Genomic DNA, 10,786 nt, shown 5'->3' on the forward strand with positions numbered 1-10,786 from the left:
AAGCAATATATGCATGATCATTAATCTCACAGGTGATCCAAGATCATCATGAAATTGGATCAGCTCACTTACTAAATTCTCAGATTTAAACCACTGCCTCCAAGAAGTAAAATATGTGTTACTCTGCTATTTAATTTATTTATAAATTTCAGTACCATGTTGGTTGTTGCTTGGCACCTGGCCTTGTTTACCACTAAAGCTGCTGTGGAGAAACTAAAGCTGCTGTGGGGCAATAGCCAAAGAACACAACCATATTGAAACTGGAATGATTTTTGTGACTGCTTTTCTCAAATATGTATCTGTACTTTTCTGTTCAGGTTTGCTTTTTAAAGGTTAGTTTTGGGTACAAAAAGGCAACAAGGGGTTAAAATTACTTATACATGTAATTTCCCAGTATCTAAAGATAATGACACAATTTGGGGTACCTGTGTTTAGACCATTATATTAGACCAGGTTAACATAAGCCTGATTTTAGCCCCACCATTGATTTCTGACTTTCTAAATCATTTCTCTCTTGTGACTTAACACATTAGTGAATAAGATACAGATATGTCTACAGGGATTTAGAAAATATAATTAATCTTTGAAAGCTTTTATGAGATTCTCAAAAAATTCTGCTTCTACTACCTTAAAAATTAGAATGCACCACACGTCCAGTAAAAGTCAAAAACCCCTAATCATGGTCAAGAGGACCTGCGTGGTGTGATACTTGCCTTCTGCTGATCTCCTCTCCTACAATCCTTTACCATGTTCATTAGACTCCAGTGCCATTGGCCTTGTATTTGTTTCTCAAATATGCCAGGCTTCTTCCTGCTTTTAAGCTGTTTTTTATGCTGTTTCCACGGCTTGAAAATTCTTGCTGCACCCCCTCTTCCCCATACTCCCATGGCTGACTACTTCTCATTACTTGAGTCTCCAAAGGCAGCCCATCTCATCCCAAATAAGCTCTATCGTATGTTTTTGTTTCCTCTTCCTTGTAGCAGTTCTTCATGTTTCAAATGTTCATTTATTTATTCATTCATTAGTTTCTGTCTCCTGTTATTAGAATATAAACTCCATGAGGGTGGGAATTTGTATGGCATGTCCCAATACCCCACACATTCAGAAAAATTCCTGCTGCATATTAGAGATCCAATAACCATCTGTTAAATAAATAAATGAATGATTTATGGGCCATAATATTAGAAATACCTATGGCTCACCAGCCTGATATTTAAGTGGAAGAAAGACAGACAGTGAATCCTTCCCAAGGAAGAATATCATTTACTAAAAGGTACTATTTTAATTTCTTAGAGGGCATGTATATTTTCAGATTATTAAATTCAATAAACCACAAGTAAGAAGAAGAGCATAGAATATCTTATTTTTAAAAATTTGCCTTCATAAAGTGTAGATTCCTAGTGTGCAGTTAAGATGACTTTTTCTGTATTTATGGCTCAAAATAAAAATACTTTAGAGGAAGACAATATGCACAACCCAGTCTTTTACAAATGTGCATGTAAAATATTTTAAAGAATTCTCTTACATCTACTCAGTGATAAAACAGTCGCTCCAATTCTGACGAGTGGTTGAACATGTTCATCTAGAGAAATAGGACATACTATCTAACATTCTCTAGCACAAGGGTAACATTAGAATTCCTTCACTCCCTAGGTAGTGATATCATTTCAGTTTTCAGAGACTAGGAATATGTTTCTCTTTAAATATTTAAGCATGGTTTCTGCTTAATTTCTTTCCTCCAAGATGCTTTTCATGCCTTTCAAATATTTGTCAACTTAAGACTTTACAATGCCTAAGCAGCGTGGGTGCAGGTGAAGCTCTACGGAACACAGTAACCATAGCAACACCTAATTCTCATTTAATTTGCTGTCTCCTTGGAAGAAGTGAAAAATAAGAGGGATGGAGCACCGGAGACAGAGAAACAGGAAGACATACAAGAGTAAGAAAGTAAGAGGCCCGCAGCCTTTCTAGCTCACTTCCTCTCAGCTAAAAATATTAAGGCTGGGGGAAACACAAAAGGAAAGCTATTTTTGAGAAAATTTCATGTTGCCAGAGGTCAGAAAAAAGTTTCAATCTGGCTATTTTTGTTGGATTCCCCTTGTACACGGAGCCAAGTTTAAACACAGTCTCCAGCAATCTGGAGGCACCAGGATGGATAGTTCAAGCTCGGAGAAAAGCTCCCTGGCTTTCCAAGTACCTTGAGTCTGAGCACACATCCCCAGAGAAGGTGAACTTCGGTTTTAAGAGCTCCAAACAGCAGACGTGGCCCTGGGCAGGAGCCCTGTCAGTGTTTTCCTGGATCAGTTCAGTCTCACCATTTTCAGAAGTGGGGCTGGCATGGAGCTGGTGGGAACGGCCTTAGAATTCCAGGTCCCTCCCCCTTTTGGGTCCATGGGAAAGTCACCGTGGAGTCACAAGGTTGGGCACGTATGACTGTCATGTCCCCTAAGCCCTCAGCTCAGAAAACGGTAATATGATCAGAATTGGAAACGGAGTCAGAGTGGAACAGCACTTGATGGCACCCTCCATGAGCACGGAGCTGAAAGCCGGAACGCCAGAGTCCTCTTGAATAAGCCGCTTAACAGCCCCCCTCCCCGCGGCCTGGTTTATTGATATGTACATCAGACGTTCACCCCACGTGCTCCACAGTCCCTCTTTCCCTTCAAACATCATCTAACTCGTATATAATTAGCAAGTCTCAAGAAAGAATGTCCAAATAGCCCTTCCACAAGGGGGCAGAGGCACAGAAGGAAAGAATACAATTAATGACATTTCATGTTTCCAGCTGTGTAAGCACATAATCCTCTGAGCCACTAATTAATAGGGTTACAAAGAGCTACTCTGTTTATATAGACTATAAATATATTAGAAGCACAAGAAAAAGATTTTATTAAAACTCAAAAATCAGTTCACTCATTTGCAATACCAGCTTTTTAATGGAAAACTTTGGATTCTTATCACATACCCTGCTGTAGTCTTTAAGAAGGAGCTGAGATAAGGCAGTGAGACTGTCCAGGGTTGTGCAGTTTTCATAAATTCTAATTTTGATAGTGACCACCCTCAGGTCCTATTCAAAACAAAAGGAATGAAAATCATGGAACTGGTGTCTGAATCTGAAATAAATAAGAACTTTTAAAACACACACACACACACAACCACAAAACCTCAATTTCACCAAAGGCCACTCAGTAGTCTATAATAATTTCCATCATGTAATCTATGAATGAGGCAAGATTTAGTTTGAGAAACAATGGCCAAAGCCCATTTAAATAAACCCTAGACCACACTCACTTTGTTTTAGAAGAGATTTGGCTTTCAGTAGGATACTTAGTGCTTTCTTAATCCCTTCTTGGCAGTAAAATTTCTAAAGTTCTATCAACTCTGGCTTCTGCTGTTTCAGTGAAGATAAACTGCATTTTGCATGCCACCCTCACCTCTTACAAGATAAACTTAAGTGCCCAATATTTCAACTGAGGATGTTTTGATCAAAACAGAGGTGTTTTTAGTTTGAGCACAATATTTAGCTTTATCATTTGATTTCAATAATGGACAATGGAATCTGGACTTATCTCTAAACAGAAAAGTATACAAATAGGTTGAAATTCATCCAATCTGATTTTATTAATGAACACCCATAACACTGTTTTTCTTTTTTTAAAAAATATATTTTATTTATTTATTTGAGAGACAGAGCACATGTGGGGGGGGGGGTGGGCAGAAGAAGAAGCAGACGCCACACTGAGCAGGGAGCCTGGATGCAGGGCCCCATCCCAGGACCCTGAGATCATGACCAGAGCTGAAGGCAGATGCTTAACTGACTGAGCCACCCAGCGGCCCCCATAACATTGTTTTTCTTATAAAATTGTATTTAATATCAAATGTTCTCATGTGGGACATCATAGTATAGTTTTTAATTTTCTTTAAGTCAACTGATTGCAAAATAATTTGTTTCAACTATGAAAAGTGGTGTACTTATAAAAGGCTGTCTTAGAAGACCATACACATACACACAAATACCCCCACACTAACTCTTTGTGAAACACAAGGCAAATAAATGTTATGTGATCATGAGTTGCTACATGTACTATGACTCCATATTACTGTCCGCTGAAGAAAGAAATTGTATGCTCCAGATTGCAAACTTTTTTCAAACAATAAATAAGTATGTGCAGTAAATTAATGAATGAGATCTTGTCTTAGCTATACTTAATAACATTAATATAAAAAGAATGCATAACTGAATCCTACAACTTTTTTGCTTGTTTTTAAAACGGGCCAAAAGAATATGGCATCTCATACAAACACCAACAAAAAGTAAGCAGCATATTGTTTAAAATACTGTTCTGCCAAAAACATGCATACACTTACGGAAAGACTCAATTACAATTTTGAGAGGCATGATGCTTAAATAAAATAAAACTTCAAAGCTGAGCATTATTTAATTGCTTTAATGTCAGTGAAAGTGATGCTGCATCATTCTTTCAAGACAATAAAATTGAGAACATTTTTTCATATCAATTCATTATAGAATTTCACTGTTATCCATTAACAATACAACACAGTACTGTTACAACTGTTACAACAATAAAATGTAGCCAACTATAGAGCCATAAACACTTAAATAAAGTAATGTAAAAGGTTGATATTAGCATGATTAGTTTTCAAATTAATAGAATTTGTGTATTTACTTATGAGTTTGCTTTAAATGTAACAGACCTAGACAGTAAAATAATGAAATGTGCTCATGGATATTCAAGCACTGTGTTTTATGATCACTTTGAAATGGATTCAAGATGGCTAATGATGATGTTCAGAGCAATGTAATTATAAATATTTTATATAAAACTGAATTAATTTAGTTCAATATTTTCTGATTGGTCATTGACTAGTTGGTGCTCAAAATATTAGGTGTATATCTGTGCAGTTAGTTACCTAGCATAAAATGAAGACAACGGATTGACTGACACATAATAACTTTACTAGTCGATTTAATTTATGAAAATAGCTGAACCATTTTACTTGGTGTCAGGTGAGAAAAATGACAAAAAAGCAGTTGGTTAACCAAATTTTTCATTTTGGAAATAAGATGTACCATTTTTACCTGCAGATTTTTAAAAAATTAATTTAAAGAAGGTTGGTGAGGACACAGTTGGGATGAGCATGTATATTTAAGATAAGGGAACCTGGGTAAACTTGGTTCAAATCATGAGAAGAAACAAGGTAGTAACTTTTCTTCCTGATTCAGAAAGGCCTTTTAGAGGAAGGAAAACACGATCAAAGACTGGTATCCAAGGAAAAGATTATTCAAGGCTAGAGGATATAAAAGGCAAGATCAAAGAAAGAGCCAAGATAGGGATGGAGTGCTGAGGAGGGAGAGAAGGCAGCATGAAACTACTGCATGTCAAACAAGAAATATAGATGTAATGGGAAATAAATTTCAATAAAAATAGCAGGCTATATATACAGTATTTGCATTTTCTAAAGATCAATGATTTTCGCTAACACAAATTGAAAAGAAGGAGCAAAGAAAGGAAAGAAGAAAAGAAAGGGATGGGGGAAGAAGGAAGGAAAAAGGAAAAGAAAGAAGGGGAAAGTCAAGCTGTGTGACCTTATAAGTAAAATTATTTTCTCTAAAAGATTATTAACATAACAAAAAGCAAAAAAAAAGAAAAGATATTTGCTGCCTCTTGTGTGCTTTAATGGAAAACAAGTTCTTTAAAACTCTCCCCAAAGCCCACAGTATAATTTATAAGTTAATATAAGTTAATATATAAGTTAATATGTTAACCAACTGAAAGAGGAAATCCTGAGCTCTTTATTTTGTCTAAATTCTCACAGAATTTCATTAAAATGTATAAGTATAAAGTATCACAGTTAAAATACTATCACTCAAAGGAAAGCTTATTTCTCTTGAACAGGAAAGAGTAAGTTCAAAGATTAGATTCCAAGTGTTTTCCATAAAAAGTCAATTAATTGTGTTCACATTGTTCTAAAATTTTTGATTCACTACAGAATTGCTTCCAAGAAGCATCCTTTATAAATTTTTACAAGGAAACACCTACAGCCTTAGTTCAAAGTAGTGACAGGGAGGGATATGAACAAAATATTATGAGGCGGTAGAAAAACAAAACAGATTTCTTACTTCTCCACCCACTTAGACACAGGCTCTTCTCCATCCTGAATCGACAACTATTAACAACTGAGTACTCGCTTTTGATCTTCGTCTCCTCTATTGCAATCCACCCACGCAAACTTTCCCACAGACCCTGCCCCTTGATTTTGGTTCTCTGTCTACCACTTCTGACTTCATAGATCTTTAACCGCTTTTGAGGCCTGGAATCAATTCCTGAGACTGATAATTCCTTGAGAATATCCGAAGTTGTTTCTCAGAAAACTATAAATTTGAATTTTCATGTGCTGTACAGCATTTAAAGACATGACTTTCTACAGCTGATTGATGGGAGTACTTGAGGGGCTATTAGTATTTGCATTATGTTGCGTATACACATACACGCACACACAAAGAATTATGTTTTATCATTCCCTAATTAAAAATATGTAAATATATATGGAATAAAGAAGCTAGGTATACATTAGGGTATTTATATAACTGATGTATAACAGCTTGTCTTTAAGATGCTGGGACATCGCCTCTGTCCAAATGCAGTCCCTTGCTCTCTGTGTCATATCTCTAATACAACTGCTACTCAATTGAATGTCATCTCTTATGAAAGAAATAAATCCTTCGAACTTTATTTGTAAATTTCTTAAACTCAGGGACCATGTCTTCTATTTTTTTGGTATCTCATTACATAGCCTCCAGTATGATATTTCTAATTGGTGACATATAGGTGAAAAATAAATAAGTAGGAATCAATGTTTTCCTAAAAGCTAATTTGTACTGAGAGTAATACTATTAAGGAATACTACTAATAGTAATAGAGAAGTCTAATATTCAAATGTGAGATAAATGGTGTAAAGGGAGGAGAAAATTGGTGAAATGATCAAAATACTGCCCATGTAAGAGATGTAGAATGAGTAGATCAAGACAATGACAATAATAAAGGCATAGAGAATTAAAGTAGCAAAAAGAGCTGATATATCTAAAAGAATCAGATAGGATTCAAAGAGCTTAATAACATCTTTAACTCAGGTATCAGAGACAAAAGAGCTTATGACTGTTTCAGAATGTTATCTTCAGGTTCATGCATCTAGTAATGACTTTCAGAATGTTATCTTCAGGTTCATGCATCTAGTAATGACTACTGTTAGCATTAAGGAGTATAGTATTGACCTGGGTGTAGTGTTGTCATCTACTATAACTGTTATTTCAGATTCTTTATCTTAATCTGTCATAAGGAAATTAAGAATTGAAAAGACTTCATTAATCAGAATAATCAACTTGAAAACTAAAATCCCCATGTTGGTTTCATATGGTCTGTCTCCCAAGGATATTGATGAATAATTTAGGGATGCACACATTGTTATGTATACATCTAAACAAACATAATAACTGTTTAATTTTCAAGCCCAACAGTATGACGATAGTTCTCAAAAGCACAGCAGTCCAGCCTATCATCCAGCTGCTAGTAAAATTCAACACAAAATATGGGTGTGTCATAAGAAAACATGCAAAAATACAGTTACAAATATTTTTCTTCCTTCTCCCTTCTGATGTTTAGAAAATTTACAAATTGATTTAAGCCAAAAGTGGTAAAGGAATGAAATAGTTCCTTCAGGCTTAGATTCTGTGCCAAGTTTCATTTCTGGCTGCATATTTTTGTCCAAGTTCAAGATCCCTGAAAAGAAATACTTAAAAGAGAAAATATCCCTTTAACCTCAGCAAAGCAAAATTAGTAGAGGCTGCTATGGGAAGAGAAGGACTTCTGCCTAGAGATGGGTGTGCTCTCGGTGTTTGGTTTCCACCGATCTGCTGCTCTCTCAATGAATCTGAAGTAGCTACTATGATGAGGTAATGGCTGTGCCAGTTTCACTGGGTCATGCTCTCTCAGCACATTCTTTCTCTTTCTCCTCCCTGAGAAGGTGCTGTAAACAAGTCATCCTGAGAGAGAGTTGCTGCTGAGAATGAACAAATCCTACATTCAAAATTCCTGCGACAATATCTCTGCTTTTGGTAGTCTAGACACAACTAGAAGCTTAAAGCAGCACAGACAGCCAGAAAGAAACAGATTATGTGACAAGAAGGGGGGGGGGCGGATAAGAGAGGAGAGACACAAAGAAAATGAAAACTAATATAATCAGAAAATGTTTAAAGGAAGCTCAATTTTTAAATTGTTTAGATCTCCAGATGTATGTATTTTAGACGATTTTCTACTTACATGTAAAATTTTTTAAAACTTTTGGAAATTAAATAGTACTACAGCAAACTGTGAAATACTACGAATTAAAATTAAGTAAATCATGAACAGATAAGGAGCATGTGCCAATGATCTTAAAGGCACAATAGCTCTGATAACACACAAATCATGAATACAGATGTAAACCTATGATAATCAAATACAATTACCAGAAAATCAATGTTAAAATACACACACAAATATAATATTCTTTATTGAAAGAAAAAATGCCATTTACCTTTCCTTGGAGGGAGGATGCTTTCTGTGCATAAAGGGGAGAAGGTTGATTGAAACACCCAGGATTTACAAATTCACGAAGATTTCTACCAAAATACACCTATTGCCCAGTTAAATGGGTGTTTTGTGTCACATTCAGGTGAAAGGCTGTAATCCTCCTCTTGGGCATTCTAAAGGGCTTTTATTTATTTAATCTATTTTCACTGCCAAAAAAATATAATCACCCAGAGTGAAATGACAGGGTGACAGAGCTACGCTTTATACTGGGCCGGTACCTGAAGCTCAAGCATGGGACATTTTGCATAATGTGGCTCACATAAAAGGCTTTGTTCTCCATCGCCTCACTGCGGCTGCAAACCTCAATTTCAGTTTGCAGTCATTTCCTCTCCTGGATCGACCATTTTTAAATAAATTATACCTTTAACATTTGAGTTAGTTCCTTGCCAACATCCATTAAGCCTTCGGCCTCACATTCAAAATTATATATCACCCAACAATATTTTTTTGTTTTGCACTATAGATTTCATTCACACCATAATCCCCAAACCCTCAAGGATAAATTTAAAAAGATGTGTCTTTTAAGTAGCTACTCCCTTTTGTAATATTATGTATATAGTGTTTTATATAGGCGCATGTGTGTGTGTGATGTGCCCAAGTGCACACATGTGCATGAGTATGTACGTGTATGCATATAAACAAAAACCCTTCACATTGTGTCAGTTTTAAATGTCTATATCCTGGAAGCATTATGCTAAGGGCTTACAGCAGATGGCACACAGCGATTGTTATAAACGGGCTTGTTGCTAATGAAAGCTTTTTATTTTCCGACAAAAATCCTGAAGCCTTGACGCCAGGCAATATAACATCAATTTCAGTTTTCAAAGATGCTTTTTTTCTGACCCCATCTGCTTTACTACCCCGTCCCCTCCCCTACACACACCCAAACACAACACCTCCCCACTCCTGGCTCCTTTCATACACTCCTCCTTGAAATTTCCATCCTTAAACAAAAGACTAGGTTGGGGAAGGACGAAACTCGGCAATGCGGGCCCCCAAAAGCCTTTAAAAAGAAAAAGAATAGATGGACTGTAGGTAGAGTTTTCCCACCCCCCATCACTTGAAACAGAAAGACTTGTGTGAAGCTTCAAGCTCATCCAGACATTTTTTCGTGTCCCGCCCTCCAACACGACCAGACATTGATTTTTCATTTTCCTAAAATCCTATTTATCAATCTTCCCCTTCCAGCTGTTCCTGGAAGAATTACAAGGAAAATGACTTCCAATTGACAAGGCTTCCCTAACTCCTTCTTCAGTGTGCAGTTCCCTGCAGCTAGATGGACAAAAAACCCAAATTCTCCACCTCGAATTCTTCCCCCCCCCCCCATTATCTTTGTATAACCCACTCCTCGTCTTTCTACAGCTCAGGTAATATTAGCTCTCAATATGGATATCCTAAGTTTCCGGGGTTTCAAAGTGGTACCTAACAAGGTCACACACTCTTCTACAAATCTAGAGCCCAGGTAGCAGCAGCATCCATTCCCCTGCTCCGTGGTGACACCTGGGGAGGTCGGGCCTGAAGCTGCCGCCAGGTGGGAGACGGGATGACCGGCCAACCTGTGCCGGCTTCCAAGGCAGGGACGACGGGACAGCCCCCTCCCCTTTCCCACCCCTTTCCTGGCTGAGACTCCCTCCAAGCAGAGAGCCAAGCAGAGAAAGGAAAGGCGTCCTATACAGAACCAGAGGTGGGGACGGCTCTCTTACCTGTACTGGATGCACCCACGGTGGCCGCTGCCTGCGCTCACGGACCTGAGGACTGTGCCCTCCGGAGAAGAAGGGGAGACGGGGCAGGGGAAGGAGGAGAAGGAGGAGGAGAAGAGAAAGAAGCGGAAGGAAAGAAAAGGAAGCGAGGAGGAGGAGGAGGAGGATGCTGCCGCTGCCCCGCGGCCGCTGAGAGCCCGCGCAGCCCGAGCGCCCGGCCCAGTCTGAGCGCCGCCCTGGCCCGGGCTCCCCAAGCCGCCTCCCCGCGCCGGCCCCGCCTCCCCGCGCCGGCCCCGCCTCCCCATGCGGCCTCCAGCCGGCCGCTCGGCTGTGCCCCCGATGCAGTGTCCGGGAAGGGGGAGCGCGGCCGCCCCGCCTCCTGCCGCAGCCAGCCCGCCGCCCGGCGGGGACCGCGAGAGTGACAGCCGCAGGAGC

General features: G+C 38.6%; 1 protein-coding gene across 2 annotated transcripts in view; it reads right to left on the reverse strand.

The window, feature by feature from the left end:
- The window catches only part of MAP2 (microtubule associated protein 2), a 280,028-nt gene extending 269,449 nt beyond the window's left edge, over positions 1-10,579 (reverse strand). Inside the window, exons 1-2 of one of the 2 annotated variants that reach the window (XM_032403344.1) lie at positions 10,355-10,579; positions 2,966-3,067 (exon numbers count right to left, since the gene is read on the reverse strand). The gene's annotated coding sequence lies outside the window, so the exon portion shown is untranslated. The remainder of the gene's footprint in view (positions 1-2,965; positions 3,068-10,354) is intronic. The other variant, XM_032403335.1, reaches the window with a different exon arrangement.
- Positions 10,580-10,786: the final 207 nt, after the last annotated feature.

Source organism: Phoca vitulina, unplaced genomic scaffold, assembly GCF_004348235.1.
Source record: "Phoca vitulina isolate PV1807 unplaced genomic scaffold, GSC_HSeal_1.0 scaffold1, whole genome shotgun sequence".
Taxonomy (NCBI): domain Eukaryota; kingdom Metazoa; phylum Chordata; class Mammalia; order Carnivora; family Phocidae; genus Phoca; species Phoca vitulina.